We start from the raw sequence: 19,578 nt of genomic DNA, 5'->3' as shown, positions 1-19,578 counted from the left end.
ATACATAAAAAAAAAATAAGTCTTAAAGAAGTGTTTCTACAGAACACCAATCATTCTAAAAACAAGGAGCACAGTTCCATATTCACACATCAGAAATATAAATATGAACTTAAAACTGACAGATTAACTTGCCAAACACTGAGGACCATTGGTCCTACTTAATTACCTCCAAGGAAAACCATTCAATGCTAGGGTCATAGGCTTCTTTATTATCTAACAGGAAGTAGTCAGTAGTGAGAGTAATTGAAAGAGGTTGAATAGGAACTCTGCCATGACCATAGGTAAAGGGTAGTAGCACCCAGTACCAGCTGATGGTTGTTACGTGAGAAGATGACTCCAACATTACCAGATCTTGCAATTATTCAAGACAGGCCAGAAATTCTTATTTTCCCTTTTAAAGCTTATCAACCAGTCAATTTTTAAAATATTATGAGTCAAACTAAATTTATTTGGTGTTTGAAACCAGATTAAGACTATTAACTTGAAACCACTAACCTGATCTTGTATTTCAGTTTTTGTCAAGACATACTGTTTTTCTTTTCATTCCTCTATAATATGATCAGGGAAAGTCATGTGCACTGGAGTAGTTTCTCAAAGCATACTGGCTGATTTGGTCCCAAGAAATCTATCAGACATAGATTTCTATAAATTAGGAAGAATCTTAAAGCAGTGTGTCAGGTAGGGAATATAAAATATTAGGATTAGTTTAAGCTGAGCATGTTTCAATTTCTCCCAATTACCTCAGGATAGGCAGCACACATCATCATATTAGTGAGAATTGAGATGCAGGGCAAAATTTGGGGCTGCAGGTGATCACATGATAGAGTAAAAGGTTCATGCTGACAAAGGGAGAGGATCAGTGAGGGACAACTCAGTCTGTGTCACCAGGGTCCTTTTACCACAGGAGGACAAAGGCTCATGTGACCACTCTTGTCCTAGCCGTAATCCACCACGAGCAAAGGAACAGCGTTCTACACTGCCTTCTGCTCAGTCATCATGGATTCCTTCACAGATGTGTATGAAGACGGCTGGGAACGGATGCACATGTGCCAGAACCTTTTCCAGTTTCCTTGTTGAGCGTCTATTGACTGCAGGGGTGCCTAGCTACATCCAGAAATAAATCATGTTCTACAGCCAATGCACACTGGTTTTTAGCTTTCTTTAAAAAAAAAACAAATTTTGAAGCAGCATAGCTAATTGTCATAGCTTCAACATTCTCTATAATCTGCAATGTAAATATGAAATACAGTCGGTATGAAATACCGACATTTAGGTTAAGAAATGAGGTATGCATGGTTGAAAGAGTTTGAAGAGCAAAGAAAGGAAGGGAAGAATAAAGGATGTGAGGAAAGGGCCATGATAGAGGACAGAGAAGACCAGGGAGAGGATAGAAAACACGGCCTTCCACAACATACTAATCACTGACGTACCCAAGTAGAAATTACGTGGATATGGATTTGTAACTCCAGCTAATGGAAATTTCATTAATGCGTAGCCAGAGTATACTTGCTTCATGATTGAGTTTCCTTAGCAGGAAAAATTTTAATATATTGAGATTATTCCCTTCTAGTCTGCCCTCACCAGAACCAGAACTGTAACATCTACGTCAGAAAATATTCATTTTGGCCAAGTCCTCTATGACTAATACAAGGTTTACTGCATTGGTATGAGTATGGTTATTAAGCCATGGTAATGTTTGTATACTTTAGAGAAAGAAACAATAATCTACGCTTCAGTGGCTAGGTTAAAGGACAAAAATGTGTCACAGGAAATCTCCCCACCTCCTCAGAACTCACACAATAACTGGAGTCAAGGTGGTGGGGGCGGGGAGGTGAGCAGGGAGCCAAGGGAATGAACAAGGGGGGGGGCGGAGGAAGGGAACCAAAGAGACTGGGATGGGGAGAGGAAGAGAGAAGGTAAGGAGAGGAAAAAACTATGTGTATCGATATGCAAGGATCCAAAATAATATAAAAATAATAATTGGCTCAAGGAGCTCATAAAAGTTGAGATCCTTCAGTCAAACATGCAAGTCTGTGTTTAGATCTTAATCATTTTCTCCAAGCTTTTTATGACTGCAAAATGCAGGCTGAGATTTCCTACATGCTTTTTTTGATATGGTGCATTTGGATTATCATTTACAGGATAGTGGGATTTGAGGTCAGAAAAATGATTCCAGGGATAGGCATGAATGCAATTTGCACAGTGCATGTGTTTGAACTTGAAAGGCAGCTGTGGTGAAACCTTGCTTTATTTACATCCAACACACTGAGTCAGTCACACAGACAGTAGCAAGCAGCACACAGTTCGCTACCAGAGCTTTTTATTGCTTTGTCATCGTGAGCTATCCCAACAGCTTGGACAAGCTTTAACAAAGTGGATATAGCCACAGTGCACTTGAAGTTATCATACACCTCTCAAATTTGAATAATCAAAGTAGATCCCCCAAAATCATGGTCAGCACTTTGAAATATCTTAACGTCAATATTTAGAATGTATAAAATTATCTTATTGCTCTTTCTAGATCTGCTAAATGTGTGCTCCCTTTAGGAAGTGCTATGTGTGTGAATTTTCATTTTAATAAAGCTTTTTTGGTCAGCACATTTTTCTAGACATCTGACTATGGGAAAAGATAATAATGCTTTCCAGTCGCCTCTGCTTAATGAGAGAATCATAATCAACAATTCTCCATAGAGAAGTTTCAAGTCATCAAAAGAACCCGATCATCTTCCGTCAGTAAGGCTTGCAAGTAACCACAATTTTAACTCCTTTCCACTTTCATGACTTGGGAAAATAGACCTCACTTAAAAGTGTGGGTAGAAATCTCTAATCATAATTCACACATGTTTTTCAAACATTCAACAAAAATCTAAATCTTACAGGAAATAGTCCTGTAACAAGGAAAACTAACTTAACTGAAGATGTTGTCTAAATGAGTTTTCTCTCGATGCCTGCTGATTTTTTTTCTTTCAATATATACTTTGATTGGCATATATGTCTATAGACAGAATGTAGACATATAAGCATCTGCATGAAACCTGTGTGTAGACATTTAATAATAATACATAGTATACATAAGGACTGCAGCAAGCATGCTGAACACAATAACCCCTTTTTCTCATGACTGTAACTGACTCCTGCCTATATTTCTTAGTCCTTGTCTCAGAGAATAGATCTTAATAGAATGCCTCAGTATGTCCAATACATTCATGAGTGCTTGAAAATGCCCCTTAAAAATAAAATCTATGACAAAATGTGGGTTGGCTCTTTGCATTATGGTTCATTATATAAATTATTTTTCCAATTCAGCTGTTTACATTATCCAAACTAATAGGCTTTAAAACAACATGGAGAAACTTAGATTATAAAATTTTAGGGTTATTATATCATTGATTGTTTTATTTATATTTAATTAGGCTAATCTACAACAAAGGGTTGTTGTCAAGTTCTTCCTTATTAAAACTGAGTCTGACAGATATCACTTTGTTTTGATGCAGACTATGCGGCTACCTGATCCTAAGTGACACTTTGTCTTCCCAGCTCTGTGGTGATGTGTGTGTGACTCCTCTCCACCCAGAAGGCCACTCTAAAAGGCATTCCTGTGGACACACAGTTTACTTTATGAAACTTATTCTATTTTCTGTGCCAAAAATTCTATTTGAAACAGAGTCAATGTCTCATTCCAGGAAGAGGAAACGACACCAAGAGTTTCCATGGTGATCAGTTAATGGAATTAAATCAGGCAGGAAACCTCTTCAGAATGCAAAGTCGTCTTGCAAAACAGAGAGACTTGAAATATCCAGGAAGTGTGTCATGGCTAAATGAAAGAAATGGAGATGTGAATACCTCTATAATATAAACTCCCCGACCCTAAAATAAACACTCAAAAGCCAGCCTTTGTCCTACAAAATTAAACTCCCAAACAGCTGTCATTTCTGATCAGATCCTTTGTTCCAGTTGTTTTTAAGTTGCTTTTGGTATTCTTTTTTTTTTTTTTTTTTTTTTTTTTTTTTTTTTTTTAAAAGATTTATTTATTTATCATGTATACAGCATATATGACTGCAGGCCAGAAGAGGGCACCAGATGGTTGTGAGCCACCATGTGGTTGCTGGGAATTGAACTCAGAACCTCTAGAAGAGAAGTCAGTGCTCTTAACCTCTGAGCCATCTCTCCAGCCCCGCTTTTGGTATTCTTATCTCTTGTGGTCAACATCATGGAAGACTATGAATCCACTTGTTTATGTGGATAGAAAATCTCTCCTGTTGCTGCTGCATGGTTTACTTACATGAAACTGTGTAAACTTTATAAACTATGTTCTTATCAGGAAGAGAAGAAGAAACCCAAAACGTTTCTTTTTTTCTTTTTTTTTCCGTGTGCAAATATACATTTTATTTTTTGACAAACAATCAGTTGTCCCAGAAATTTGTGTTTCTTTTGGATGGATATAATCTTTTTTTTTAATTTAATTTTATTTTATAATTTAATTTAATTTTACATATCAGCTATGGATTTCTCTGTCCTCCCTACCCCCCACTCCAGCCCACCCCCCATTCCCATCTCCTCCTGGGCAAGAACTCCCCTGGGGATTCAGCTCAGCCTGAGGCAGGTCCAGTCCCCTCCTCCCTTCACCCAGGCTGAGCAAAGTGTCCCTGCAGAGGCCCCAGGTTCCAAACAGCCAGCTCATGCACTAAGGACCTGTCCCAGTCCCACTGTCTGGGGGCTTCCCAAACAGTTCAAGCTAATCTTAATCCAAGAAAAGAAGAAGAAGAATTTCTTAGCTGAGACAAAGGGATTTCACTTTGGGACTCTTCATGGAAATCTATGTTGTTGATAGTTGTACATCACTCCATTTCCTAGAATCTGATAGAAAGGAGCAATAACAGAGAGTAAACCAGGACTTCTTCCTTCTGATAGAGGCCTTTGTAACAGTGTGCCTGGAGACATGGTTTTTAGCTACACTGGTAACTATTTCCTGTGACTAGTCAGTCATAGTACCTAACACAACTAAATGTTCTTTTTTGCTGCTAATGGCTATAACAGAAAACATTTTAAAAACAAATGTATTTCAAATACAAAATATGTAAAGCATTTCTAAAAGCCTGTGAGTCACTAGCTGCTCCAACTTTTTAAAATAAGTCCTTATATTTATTCTAACTGAAGTTAAGGGGTCTCTTTTGGTGGTGAACACATGAACAAAATGTTGTTTTTTTCTACTTCAGAGATCTGGCCTTAACTGCAATGTAGATGTTCAGGCACAGTCTCCATACTTGCTGACTGCAGTGTACACACTAGGGAAAGACAGTTTCATGACAGTGGCCAGACACAACTTTCTTATTGTCATTGTGCCGCTTTCTCCCAACCCTCTGGACAAGACACGTCACGTCACACAAACACACCCCTACACACACCAGCTGCCACACACACGGAGGAGGTGGACAGGGGGACAATGCCAGCATACAGCACTCACTGTAGTTACGCTCATCTGAGAGGGGTCCTAAACTCCAGTCTCCAAGCATTGTGAGACATCTCCTCAGGAGTTCACTTCCTTTCACTCCAAACAGAAAGGGGAAGGACGAACTGAAGAAGATTCATCCTAAGTACAGCGTGGTGAGACGGCGAGTCTACCAGGGCTCCTTACGGAAGCCTGAATGACTTGGGCAGCAGCAGTACCAGGAAGCCTAATCCTGGCACAAGAATGTGGCACCACCAGAGTCTCCAACCCCGGCAACTTCCCACCATCTCCTGTGTACTTTACGCTTCCCAAGACCTTGTGCAGCTGAGGCAAGGTGACATTCAGTTGTATGTGTGTGTGTGTGGGGGGGGGGGTGCTGATAACCCTTCCTTTCCTTCCAAAATGAGATATTAATAGGCACAAGAAATGAGAGTTCCATGCAGATAATCATAGCTGTTCTTGTTTCAAGATTGTAACAGCCACGTTATGCCTTGAAACAGAATTTCATAACTCTTGGTCATCAGCTATAATAAGATCCTAACCAATTCTGTTACTCTCCCCAAATCATAGTCTGACTAGAGATGAAATAGCATTAAGATCTCTGTTGTCATGTTGTTCCCTATCACTGACATGAAACACCGTGTAATAAAACAACTTAAGCAAAGGGGTCTTCTTGGGTGCACAAGTCCAGGTCACAGTCCAGGAAGTCAAGGAAGAAGGAATTTGCAGCAGGAGGGTCAAGGAAGCAGGAATTTGCAGAACACCCACAGTCAAGAACAGAGAGCAATTAACTAACATTACGCATGCTAGGGTTCAGCTTTCTGTCTCCGCTCATGCAGTTCAGAATCCCCTGCCTAGGGAATGATGCCACACATTGTGGGTAGGTCCTCCCACCTTAAGGAATCAAGATAATCTCTCAACAACATGTCCACATGCCAATGAGATCTAGACAGTCCCTTAGTGAGACTCCCTTTCTAGGAAATTCTAGATTGTGACACACTGACAACTAAAACTGACCACCACAAGCACCTTAACCATAATCTCTTAAAAGTACATCTTAATTTAGGAAGGGCTTTCTTCTCTGTTCTAGGTAGAGACAAAATCCAGTGTTTTTCTTGGATTGATTTGGGAGATGCTGAGACAAAAGTTCAAATACATGTGGTTTCTTGGGAAATGATCTCAGGCAGATCAGGGAAAGGCTAAGCAAAGCAAGGACTGGAGAAAACGAAGTAAAACAAAGAAGAAAGGAGATACACAGCTAACATCTGCACTCTTTGTTTGTCTCAGAAGTTTATATATTCTTGTGATGGATTTTTATCAAATCCACTCCCCATTCTTTCCTCCCCAATTCCTTCCCTGTTTCCTCTCCAATTCTTCCTTACATTCCCCTCCCAACTGCATGTGCTCTTCTTTTTCTCAAACCCACAGAGTCCATATATGGACTTTTTTTTCAGAACTACAGAGTGCTGCCTTTATATGCATGGGTGTAGAACCATCTGCTGGAGCATAAACGTTCTCTCAGGGGCCACATACCTAAAGAAAACTGACCCACCCTTCCCCCAGCAGCTGTTAAATAACTCCTCACTTAGATATGAGACTTCATGAGGCCCTCCACTATCCACATTGGGATTCTGGCTGGATTGATTGTGTGTGGTCTTCTAAGTGCAGCCATGGCCACTAGAAGTTCATGTGTTCAACAGCCCGCCATATCCAATGTCACTACAGATGTTGACCACCTCTTGCCCTTACAATCTTGCTGCCCCCTCTTCCTTGAGGATCCTTGAGCTGTGGGGCAAGTGGGTATGATAGAGAGGTCCTGCTAGAGCTGAGAACTCCACAATCTCTTATTCTCTGAACATTGATGAGCTAGTGTGTCTTAGTCTGGGTTATTCCTGCTGTGATGAAACACAATGACCAAAAGCCAAGGGTTTATTTCAGCTTACACTTCCAGGTAACAGTCTGTCACTGAAGGAAGTCAGGGGAGGAACTGAAAACAGGGCAGGAGCCTGGAGGCAGAAGCTGATGCAGAGGCCATGGAGGGGTGCTGCTTACTGGCTTGCCTCCCACGGCTTGCTCAGACTGCTTTCTTATAGAAGCCAGGACCATCATGCCAGGGGTGGCCCCACCCCCACCCACAATGGATTGTGACCTTTCCTATTAATTACTAATTAAGCAATCAATCCACCAGCTTGCCTATGGCACAGTCTTATGAAGGCGTTTCTCAATCAAGGTTCCCTCCTCTCAGATGACTATAGTTTTGGGCCAAGTTGACATAAAACTGGACAGAACACACTATAAAAAGAAAAACATTCTCTGATAGGGGTTGAGAGACATACAAATCTACGGGTAAAAAGTTAAAAACTTGGGGGGGGGGGCACTTTATCACTATGTCCACTTTATCACAATAATAGTACTAGGTTCCCCCTGGGGCCTATGACCCAGTCAGCCATGGGTTTTGGTCCATTTAATGGTACCAAGCATAAATTCTGTCATGTGCACGGGTTTTGAATCCAATTAGAAAATTATTCTCGGAACATCCATGCTATTCTGTGTTGGTAGACTACCCATTATGTGGCTCACAGGGCTCACAGTTGGGTATGTCTGTTTATTATTTTCCCACTGAAGTGTGCCCAGCATATCTTTCAGCACTGTGAAAAGCAGACAGTAGAGATAAAGTGTCCAACTTATTACCAACTTAATTTCTCCCTGTCCTATGACCCCAGTATGTGGTGTCTTCAGTAAATGGTCTTATCCTCATGCTCTAGAGGGTAAGGAAGACTAATGTCAATAGCCTATAATGTTTGGGGTAGAGGTCTATGGGTCTTCCCTGGCCAAAAACTCAAAAAGAAGTAATCCATACCTGGCAAGGGCTTTTTATTTGACAGCCTGTGGTGTCTGAGAGACATTGTCCTTGTTACAGGGTAACTCCATTTGAATTCCTTTACGTGTGTGTATGTATATATTTTAGGACACTTCTACAATAGCAGTTTTCAAGTTTCCTTAGTGTTAGCCCACCCCCTGCCCCCGTAAACTTTCAGTAATCATTTCTACAGTTTCTTAAAACTGTGTTCTTAATGACTGTATGCCACTACAGGAATCGGGGCTTAGCTCTTATGGGATCTTATGTGAAATGTTCTTTAAAATTGTTCTGGCAAGGCAGCTGGGGTATTTACCCACCAGTTCCCACTCCTCGTTGACTAAGGTCACCTCTGGGTTATTAATTCCCTCACATTTCTGGTCCTCACTTCTTGGACCTGACACATTTCTGTGGTCTGTGAACTCTCCCAGGCAGACTCAGGAAGCTTCACTTTCTCTAAACAGTTGAGTGACTCAGATGCTCACAAATGTCAGTGACCTGAAATACCTAGGAAACTTCAGCAAAGCAGAGCAAGCCTTATTCAGCAGTACTCCACAATGAGCACTGGCTCCCAGCTGCTGGAGACAACCAAATTCTGTCTGTAATACTGAAGAGCGCCCCTAACCCAAACATCTGACTGTATCTGAAGGGAATAGTAAATTAGAGTCACGTGTGACACTAACAAAATGGGAGGGGCACAATATTGAGTGGGGCCTATTTTGCATTTCCTACCTCATTAATTTAGCCATAAATATGCACACGAAACTCAGGTTAGTACGGTGTCACATCCTTCAACCTCTAAACTCTTCTCTTCTAAAAGCTTCTTTACCGATTCTTTGTATCTTTCACATCACGCATCTCGATCCCACACATCTCCCTCTCTTCATATCCAACCTTTGCCCCTGCAACCACCCCACCAAATAAAATGAAATAAAATTTGAGAGAAAGGAAAAATCTCATCATAGAAGCTGTGATGTGACACAGTGAGTCACACAGTACACTGTTTAGTCCGTACATCTTACTCGCAAGTGTTTATTACAATGAGTCATTGGCCTGGTCCAAGGCCTCTGGTTTCTGCTAATGCTATCAATGCTGGGACCTCACTGCCTTCTTGTCCTCCCCACTTGGTCTCTTTGTCTTACTCTCAATCCGTCTGACCTGAGCTGCTTCATTCTATGCTGTTCATGTTCCCCGTTGGACCACATCAACATGATCACCCCTGAAGCAGTGTCCTTAATCAAGACTTCAAAGAAATCTGTCTCTGCCTGCTCCTGCTGAACAAGAAAAAGACACAAAGTCTTGCTCAACACTATAGGCCTAGGATCCCTTCTCCAATACACTTATAATCATGACATCTGGGAATTGAATTTTTTCAGATTGGAGAATATTTGCACATATGTTATAAGGTATTTTGAGGGGGGAATGCCTATGAACATGGTCTAAAGATAATTTTACATGGTAGTTTTGAGTGTGTTTAAATTAACTGGGATATGTTGCAAAGCCCTCACACTGAATTTTTCCATGTTGATGTCTGATGGCACCCGGAAAGTTCCAGATATTGGAGACTTCTGCATTTTAGATTTTCAAATTAGGGACACTTAATCTATATTTATCATGATGTTGCTTTTTCAAAATGCCTTTTGACAGGTTCATCTTAAAAATGTTCATCTTTTATCCATGTAGTATTATAATTTCCAACTCTACTTTCCTGAAATAAGCCACAATTGCAGTGAGAATGATCTCTTATTTTGGCCTTTCATTGAGAATGGAAATTTTCAACATTTTAATACCATATGCAGGAGTTCTGGGATATTACCTTGAACACCTAACCTAATCTACCCCTCAAGTTGGCTAAAGATTTTCTGTTCAATGACTTCATACTCATTGATACATGGATTAGGATAACATTAAATAAAGAAGTTCAAGAATCTGTCTAATGTATTAAAACCAGGGCCTAAGTATAATAAAAATAAATAAATAAACACATAGGCTGGGAAGGTAGTTCAGACAATAGTGTTGCTATTCAAGCATAAGGAATTATATTCAGATCCCCAGGGTCCACATAAAAAGTCAGGTACTATGACACACATCTGGAAGCCCAGAGCAGGCAGGCAGAGACAAAAGGATGCTGCCAGCTCAGTGGCTGGCTGGTGTAGCTTCCACGAGGGAACCTGACTCAAAAGTAAGGTAGAAAGTGACATAGGAAGACAACCATCATCAACACACACACACACACACACACACACACACACACACACACGTTCACATACCCACACATAAACACACAATAAATGAAAGCCAACAGGTAAAAATAAATAGGAAATACCTAAGAATAGCATGTCAGCAAGTCACTGTGAAGAAGTTAGGACTTGAAGCCCAGTACTATGAAGTGATAGCAGCTGATTCAAGGCAAGGCGGTCATTTCTCCCAACCATCTAAGGAAGAGAATGTTGTCACCCATGTCACAGGGAGGGCGCTGCTGCTAAGTCACGACAACATCCTTCATTTCTATGTGTCGCAGCTCACAAAGGTGTTAATTCTCTTTCCTTGCGTACAAAATACAAAACAGCATGTGCCCCAAGAGTCAGAGATGAGTATTCAATGGAACAGGAATGGAACCGGGTGCTTTTCCATGTGGTGGTTAAGACACTAAAAATTCGTTCTAGTGCCACATTTTGCTCAGAGGACAGTGGATATTTCCCTTCCTAAGTGCTGTCCATCAGAACATCCTTTCCTGTTTCCGAATAAATGAATCTTAAGTCTCAGTGCAAACATATGAAAGGTAAGTGACTTACACAGCAGGAAATCTGGATATGAGGTTAAGGATATGTTAATCAACCTTGATTGCTGCTTTCCTAGGAAGCTGAAGAGCCTTGGAAATAAATTGTTCTTAAATTAGGTGCCTGACACTACACTGCAGCCAGATCTGGAGACAAGGAGATATTCAACTGGGATTCTTATCAACAATGTCATTCATTTCCTCTCCTTTATTTGCATATCAAGTGAGATGCATTGTAACTTGAGTTTTCCTGCCTTGCCCACAGTCAGGACAAATCTTTGTCACCCTCCAGTCCCACAGCCGCTCAGACCCAACCAAGTACACAGTCTCTGTACACAGAGACTAATATTGCTTACAAACTGTATGGCCGTGGCAGGCTTCTTGCCAACTGTTCTTATAGCTTAAATTAATCCATTTCCATAAATCTATACCTTGCCACGTGGCTGGTGGCTTACCAGAGTCTTTACATGCTGCTGGTCATGGCGGCAGCTGGCAGTGCCTCTCTGCCTCAGCCTTCCGCTTTCCAGAATTCTCCTCTCTCCTTGTCCCACCTACTTCCTGCCTGGCCACTGGCCAATCAGTGTTTTATTTATTGACCAATCAGAGCAATTTGACATACAGACCATCCCACAGCAATGCATGAAACAATAAATGATTGGAAAAGTCCTTACTGTCACATGGGAAGCATGTTCCACCCCACCTTGTGAGGACCCAGTTCTGGGGCTTGGTTGAGGATCTGGTATGAATAATTCTGTAGCTTTATCCTTGTGCCACTCAGACTAGCTGGGGCTTGGCAAACACCAAATTTCAGTAGAATTATCTAAAATAATCAGTCTTCAGTTGTTAGGACAACAAATAAAATATGGTAGAGAATTAGCAAGTGAGAGGGTGGCAGTGTAAGAGCTGAGGGGGACTGAGGTAAGGACAGTGATGTCGGGTGAATTCACCAGGATAAGAGAGATCGGATATCCTGACAGAGGTCATGTGACTAAAAGGAGAGGAAGCTGTGGCTCAAGATATGTTGGCGAGCTGTTTAAAACTTGAGAGCTTTATTGTTCGTTGTTAAAGAGTCATCTAAGTATCAGAGCTGACTGTACTCAGACACTGTGCTCAGAAATGTATATAGGCCTTGTCCGGCCCCACCAGCAGTACTGCTTGGAGAGTGTTGGTACTCCCTCTCTAGCTAAAGTTTCTGTGGCCCAGCCATTGTCTTCAGCCTAATTACATGCAAATTTATGTCTACTATCTGCAAAACCATCTGTTTTCACTAATTATACTAAGGTTTATACATAGTCTAGTCCCAAAACGTTAACAGACCAACTATAAACAGCTTACTTGTAGCTTCCCCATATCTATTCGGGCTTAGTCACGGAAACTCTCATGTGTATAATGTCTGCGAAGCTCCAGTCCCTTAACGCAAATCGTGTTGGTAGTATAACTGAAGAGGTTCAAGTGAGAACGGCCCCACAGGCTTATATTGGAAGGTTTTGTCACCAGTTGGTGGAACTGCTTGGGAAGGATTAAGAGGTGTGACCTTTTTGGAGCAGATGTGACCTTGTTGGAGGAAGTGTGTCACTAGGGGTAGGCTTGGAGGTTTCAAAAGTCTACACCATTCCCAGTTATATTTCTGTCTGCCTCTATCTATCTATCTATCTATCTATCTATCTATCTGTCTGTCTGTCTGTCTGTCTGTCTATCTGTCTATCTGTCTATATCTATCTATCTATCTATCTATCTATCTATCTATCTACCTACCTATCTTCTATCTATCCTCTCTTTCTCTCTCTCTCTCTCCCTCCCCCCCTCCCTCCCTCCCTCCCTCCCTCCACCTTGTGGTTGTTGTCTCAACATGTAAGCTCTCAAGTATTGCTGCAGCACCATGCCGCCTGTTTCTGGCATTTTCCCCATCAAATTATGAACCTCAAATTAATGCTTCCTTTTATATGTTGCCTTGGTCATGGTGCCTTGTCACACAATATAAAAGTAACTAAGATAATAATGCACATCTTCCTATATACTTTAAATCATCTCTAGGTCATTGATAATATATTGTACAAGGCACATGCTATGTAAATAGTTCTGCTGTTTTGTTTGGGAATGACAATAAGAAAAAAGCCTGTATATGTTCAGTATAGGTGTAGGTTTTTAAAATACTTCCCATCCAAAGTTGGTTGGGTCCAAAGTTGTGAAACATGGTAGTTATGACAATCTACTGTAAAACATCATTAATTTGGATTATTGTGCTGTGGTTTCTGTCTTTCAAAGGGTGAGTCCATGATCACCATGCCAGGGGTCATGGGAGCTGGCAGGTAGGCATGGTGCTGGAGGAGCAGCTGAGAACTCACACCCTGATCCACACACATGAGACAGTGAGAAAGAGACCAGGCCAGGTATTGGCTTTGGAAACCTGAACGCCCACCCGCAGTAACACACCTCCTCCAATAAGGCCACACCTCCCAACCCTTCCCAAACCGTTATACAACTGGTGACCAAACGTCCAGTACAGGAGCCTGTGAGGGTCATTCTCATTCACTCCAGCACAGCTGAGATATCGGCAGGCCCATCATGGTGGTCCCTTGCTGGTCATCACAGCTGCTCTAATTAAGGTGGCAATAGCTGTTATCCTCAGAGGGCAGCACTGGTGTTGAACCTGCATAGACTAGCCATGGGTTGGGGGAGATGAATATACAAAATAAAATAGCTGAGGGATTTTTTATTTACTACCACACAACAGGATGTTACATAGTCACAATATCCCATTTGCCTATCACCATTTTATTATCAGACATACCCACAAAGTTGATTCCATTATGTAAATCTCTATATTCGTAAGTTTGTGTTATAGTTTGAAGTTACTAAGTAATTCTTTCTTGCATTGTATTTCTCCAAAATTTCAGTCATAAGCAAATCAATTACTCATTTTCTAAGATTATTTTAATGTATCACTGAATGGGATATTTCAATATATGTTCTAGAATGAGAATAAATATTATACATTATGAAATGGGTCAAGTTTCATTAACAAGGCAACTTGGTCAATTTAAACGGTGATTAGAGTTCACAGTATGGAATCCTTCTGTCTTAGTTAGGGTTTCTATTGCTATGACAGAGAACATAACCAAAGCAACTTGGGGAAAAAAAACGGTGTGTTTCATCTTATAGTTCCCACCATCCTCCATCACTGAGAGAAAGTGGGGCAGGAGCCCCAGGCAGAAATCTGGAGGCAGGAACTGGAGCAGAAGCTACCCTGGAAGGTCACCTACTGCCTGCTCCTCCTGACTCTTCAGATTCTTTTCTTATATAGCACAGGACCGCCTGCCCAGGGCGATCCCACCTGCAGTGGGCTGGACCTCCCCACATCTGTCTAGTGAAGACCACACCTGGCAGGCTTGCCCACAGGTTAGCCTTATGGAGGCATTTTTTTCAGTTAAGACTCTCTCTTTTCAGATGACTGTATCCTGTGTCAGGCTGACAAAAAATGAAAAGGAAAAAGAAAAACATTCAGGACACCTGCACGTCATAGACTGGGCTCAGATTTAAAGGAAGCATTCATACTGTTTCTCAGATGCTAAACCTTTACCACCAGAACACAAACTGTTATCAAGCACTATAGTTTCTATCCTCGTTGGGGTTTTGTGGGGATTTTCAAATGATAAAAGGGAAAGCAGACAGCCACATTCAGAAGTCTGAATCAATGTTTCTTGACTAGCAGTAAACCAGAGGAGACCTACTCAACCCCTCAGGAAAACAGCTGCCTTCTGGTAACATGAAGCTACTTCCTCATTTCAGTTACTGTTCTAGAGTTTTGAAAGCATTTTTCATGTTATAGTTTTAATAATTATTATCTGTCTTATGAAGAACCTGAGACCCCGGCATGAGCTTGTCTTGCCCCTACCATTCACAGTGACTGTATTTTTACATATGCTGTGTCTCCAAGTTGTATCTCTTTTTATCTGAAAATATTTGGTAAGAGAAACTCTCACTAGAGTTTGGAGCAAGAAAATGGGCCCTTTGCAGCCTATATTTGAGGTTAATACTCTCAGACAACAGGAAAACCACAGAGAGACCACTGTTTACAGTTTACAACTCATGATGGCCTAATATTAATATAAGAAATCTGGTACAAATACTTTAAAAAATGATTTTATGCCTCTTGCTTCCCTCTAAAAAATGTATCTCAGCCACATAGAATTCCATTCCAGTCAGAATTTGGCAAAATCAAAGAAAATAGCAGATTCCTACAAGGTCTTGTGTTCTAGAAGCTCTGTGGGAACTAACAGAACTGGAGTCATCCTGCTGATCAATAGACAGTTACCATATTGTTAATTCTTCTGAGAAAAACATTTTAAAATCTATTCCTGATTTTTTAACATGCAAAATGGTAAATGGATCAGGAATCTGTATTTTTAAGCTTTAAGTAATGTCCCTAGCTTCTCTAAGACTCAATTTACAATTGTACCTTCATAGAGTTGGTACAGTAAAGGGCATTGTGTGTAGAATTAGGTGCCTGTGATCTGTGTTTGCAATATCTATAAAGCTTTGAGCACACACTGAGTTATGAGTGCAGAGGTGGTATTAGAGTTCAGAAAGCTGTAGAGGTAAGATCAACAGCAGTAGAGGTTATGGGCACTGAGAGAATGGGACTTGCCTTTGAGACTGGCTATTACCTTAGTAAATAGTTCTCTCTATAAGTCAAAATCAGCTCTACACAGACCAAAAGGAATTATTTGGCTTCTGCCTTCCATGTGTTCCCACAGTGCCTAGTATCTATAGTCTATTGGCCAAATACTTCTCAAAGAAAGCATCAAACAGAATGAAACCTAAACTAATGATTTACCACATCAAAAAATGATCACACAGGTAGAAACAATCAAATAAAGTGCAAGCAAGTATTGTTTAAAATGGCTATAACTCTACAAAAAGGAAATTACTAGTAAATTTTACTATAGTAAACATTAAAATTTTGTATGGTAAAATTAGTATGGGATAAGTTAAAATATCTATAGATATCAACTTACTTATACATATATTAAAGAACTGATGTTCTGCATAAATAGCCAAAGAATAAAATTAAATAAAGTTAAGCATAATCAAATAAATAAGAAACAACTCAATGCTATATCATTTTCTTTATTAAATGTCAAAATTAAAAGCAGTATATGGCACTATCATAATAAAAAGCATATACTCACCAACACAAGTCCACCTTTCTGGACTTGGGGTCTAGCTCAGCCGTACAGCTGCAAGCCTGGCAAACTGGGGGCCTCAGGTTCTGGGATGTAGCCCAGCAGTGGAGCACTTACCTAGCATATGGGAGGCTTTGTTTCAATCTGCAGCAACACAAAAATAAATAAAATTTTTAAAGTGGAAACATAGTTTCTGAAGACTTTTTGTCAATAAAGCCTTGTATAAATCTATACTCTGATTTAAATTTCCTCTTTGGGAACTTTATCATAAAGATAATTCTCAGAAGTGTAAAATTTTTAACTAAGGAATATACATTTCTACACCATTTATGATAGTATATGTCACAACAACCTAAGTGTCTGAGATTGTGAGTAGAGACTGGTTAAAAGAATAGAGAAATCTCCATACAATGGAGGAATATAGTCACACAGAATCATAGCATGCTAATTATTATTTACCCTGGAAATATTTATCACATACTATTATATCTGAGTAACTTCAAAGTTGCTAAACTAAGATGCTAATCTACATATATTATGTATCTACCTACATGTACAGAACCAAATATGATGTTAAAGATGTACCCTAAGCAATAGGATCATAGATATCTGATACTATGATTTTTTTAAAAAGTCTATATTTTTTTATTTTAAACTTTTTTCATTTTACAGACCAACCAGAGTCCCCCCTCCCTCCCCTCCTCCCACTCCCCTCCCACCTTCCCCCATCCTCCCATCCATTCCTCAGAGAGGGTAAGGCCTCCCATGGGGAGTCAATAAAGTCTGGCACATCAAGTTGAAGCTGGACCCAGGCCCCTCCCTGCTGCATCAAAGCTGAGCAATACATCCCTCCATAAGGAATGGGCTCCAATTTTATATAAATATAAAAAGAGTAACTAAAAAGAGAAAAGGGGGCCAAGAAGATGGCTCAGTGGGTTCCGTCCTTGGGACCCACATGGTAGAAGGAGACTTGATTTCTACAAGTTGTCCTCTGAGCTCCACGACTGTGTAATGGCACACTCCTACCCACCAACACACACACACACACACACACACACACACACACACACACACACACACACACACACTATATATATATATATATATATATATATATAGACATAAATTTTAAAATTAAACAAGGAAGTGACAAAGGAAAAGGAAGGAGGAGGATAGCATAAATCAAAAAACAGGAGAAAGATAATGGAGTGGAAGAGAACAGCAGAAAGGAAGGCAGGGTCCATAAAAGCAGGAGGGAAGACGTGGGGGTTTGAATGGAGTGAGCCCCATAGGCTTATATATTTGAACACATGATTCCTCAGTTGGTGGAACTATTTGGGAAGGATTAGGAGGTGTGGCCTTGTTGGAGGAGGCCTGGTGCCAGGGGTGGGCTTTGGGATTTGAAAAGGCCCTGCCAATCCCAGTTGTCTCCCTCTGCCTAGTGCTTGTGGATCAAGATGTGAGCTCTCAGCTGCTGCTCCAGCGCCAGACCTGCCTGCCTGCTGCCATGCTCCCCACCATGATGGTCATGGTCCCGCCCTAGGAAACTGTATGCCCCAAATATACCCCTTTATAACTCGCCTTGGTCATGGTGTCATGTCACAGCAAAAGAAAAGTAACTAAGACAAAAATAAACACCCTTGATTGGTTTTTCTCTTAGTCACAGGTCTGTTGAAATCACTTAAGGATCTTCAAAGCTATGTGGACGACATGGGCCAATCACTATAGTGCAGCTTCTTTTCATTTTTAGACATTTCTTTTGGGGTAAAACACAAACAAAACAATAACAAAAACAAAGGGAAAGGAAGTGATGGGCTGAACTGGGCATTCCCGGAACAGTCACGCCAGCTTCGGGCCAGGGAAGGGAAGCCAGCAAGGCTGCATCTCTCACTGTAATTTCAATCTCTTCACAAATTCCCATCTCCCCGCCCCAAACTGGAACGCTGCACCCTGAAGGGCACATTTGCCCTCTTCGCTGTAACTTACCTACAACATAAACAAGAAATTTACGTGAAAGCAACCTCGTTTACCTCAGACCAACTTCTCCAAATTACAACCAACATTCTAAAAAAAAAAAAAAAAAAAAAAAAAAAAAAAAAAACACTGAGGATGGAAAACAGGAAACAACAGAATCCAGAACATGGGGCCCAGGAACTGGGAACAGTGAGCCTTTTAACGTTCTGATCCGTGCCGTATGATGAGGGAAACCACTACAGTGTCCATGCGCTGGAAAGGCCCGTGACCCCACGGTCCTCCCACGCACTGGTGTCTGCGCTCTGCGCACAGCAGAGCTGCGTCCATGTCTGTCCTTCAAGCCAGGCTGTGCTCTCCTACCTGTGACATGAGCTGGGGGTGGGGAGGTTTCAAAAGGAGACTGTCCACAGCTGAGAACCAGGAACATGGTTACGGCCGTCCGCCCACCTGCCCTTGCGTCTCACTGGGGTGGGTTTTGATCTTTTTCGCTGAGCAAGAGCATGTAGGTAGTAGAAAAGATGAGTGTAGTGTGTCTTTTCAAGACTCTCACTCATCCCTCAGTCATGCTTCCTTTTGGAGACATGGAAGCCTTCAAGATAAATACTCTATTTATAATATAAATCTAATTATCCTTATTAGCTATTCTGTTTTTCTTTACAAATTAACATTTGATAGACTTGATAATTCTATTTGGAGATTTTTGCAATGGAAAAACAGCCCTGAACAAATGACTACATTCCCTAAGCTTACCTCAGACATAATTATGTGATATACATGCAGACTGCTTTGGTATTTTGGTAAATGGGATTAAGGTTTCTATGATGCCCTTTTTCTCTGTCCTGCTCTCCCTCATTAGCAAAAAAAGAATATAGCTGAGGGCAAATGGGTTGAATCTATAGCCATTTAAAACATACAGTACTGGGGAACTATCCAACCTGGATGACCATAAAGTCCCTTTTGGCTTTTCTGTGAAAGCCACAGCTCTACGGGAAAGAAGAATTGTGTTACAGAAAAGTTGCAGTATTTTTTTTTATCTGAGAATCCATCTCTAGGCTGGACTGGAACAGAAAGAAGCCTGATGTCACTTCCTGCCTCCTCAGGTTCACTCTAAGACTTCAGCAGTGACCACAACATAGATGGTGCTGATTGTGAAGCTAGTGTGGGCCAGCAGATCCTGTTTCGATTTGAAACAGCAAATGCCACTAATCCCATTGAGAAAGTTCAGTTTCCCAGGTCACTGAAGGAAAATGTCTCTCAGGACAAGTTCTGTCCTGAAACAATTACAGCTTGATTCTATTCTCTCCAGTACAGCATTTCTTTGACTCTTTCTTAG

At 40.9% G+C, this 19,578-nt stretch overlaps 2 long non-coding RNA genes across 3 annotated transcripts in view; both read right to left on the bottom strand.

The window, feature by feature from the left end:
* The window catches only part of LOC143268437 (uncharacterized), a 626,027-nt gene that overhangs the window by 471,529 nt on the left and 134,920 nt on the right, over positions 1 to 19,578 (bottom strand). The gene's annotated exons all lie outside the window — the stretch shown is intronic.
* Positions 1 to 19,578, bottom strand: part of LOC107402078 (uncharacterized) — an 83,141-nt gene that overhangs the window by 9,954 nt on the left and 53,609 nt on the right. For both annotated transcript variants that reach the window (XR_006063380.2, XR_006063381.2), the window contains exon 2: positions 16,278 to 16,415. This is a non-coding gene — a long non-coding RNA (uncharacterized LOC107402078). The remainder of the gene's footprint in view (positions 1 to 16,277; positions 16,416 to 19,578) is intronic.

Source organism: Peromyscus maniculatus, chromosome 14 (assembly GCF_049852395.1).
Source record: "Peromyscus maniculatus bairdii isolate BWxNUB_F1_BW_parent chromosome 14, HU_Pman_BW_mat_3.1, whole genome shotgun sequence".
Taxonomy (NCBI): Eukaryota; Metazoa; Chordata; class Mammalia; order Rodentia; family Cricetidae; genus Peromyscus; species Peromyscus maniculatus.
The sequence above is the reverse complement of the archived record's forward strand: the minus strand, read 5'-3'. Positions and strand labels throughout refer to the sequence as shown.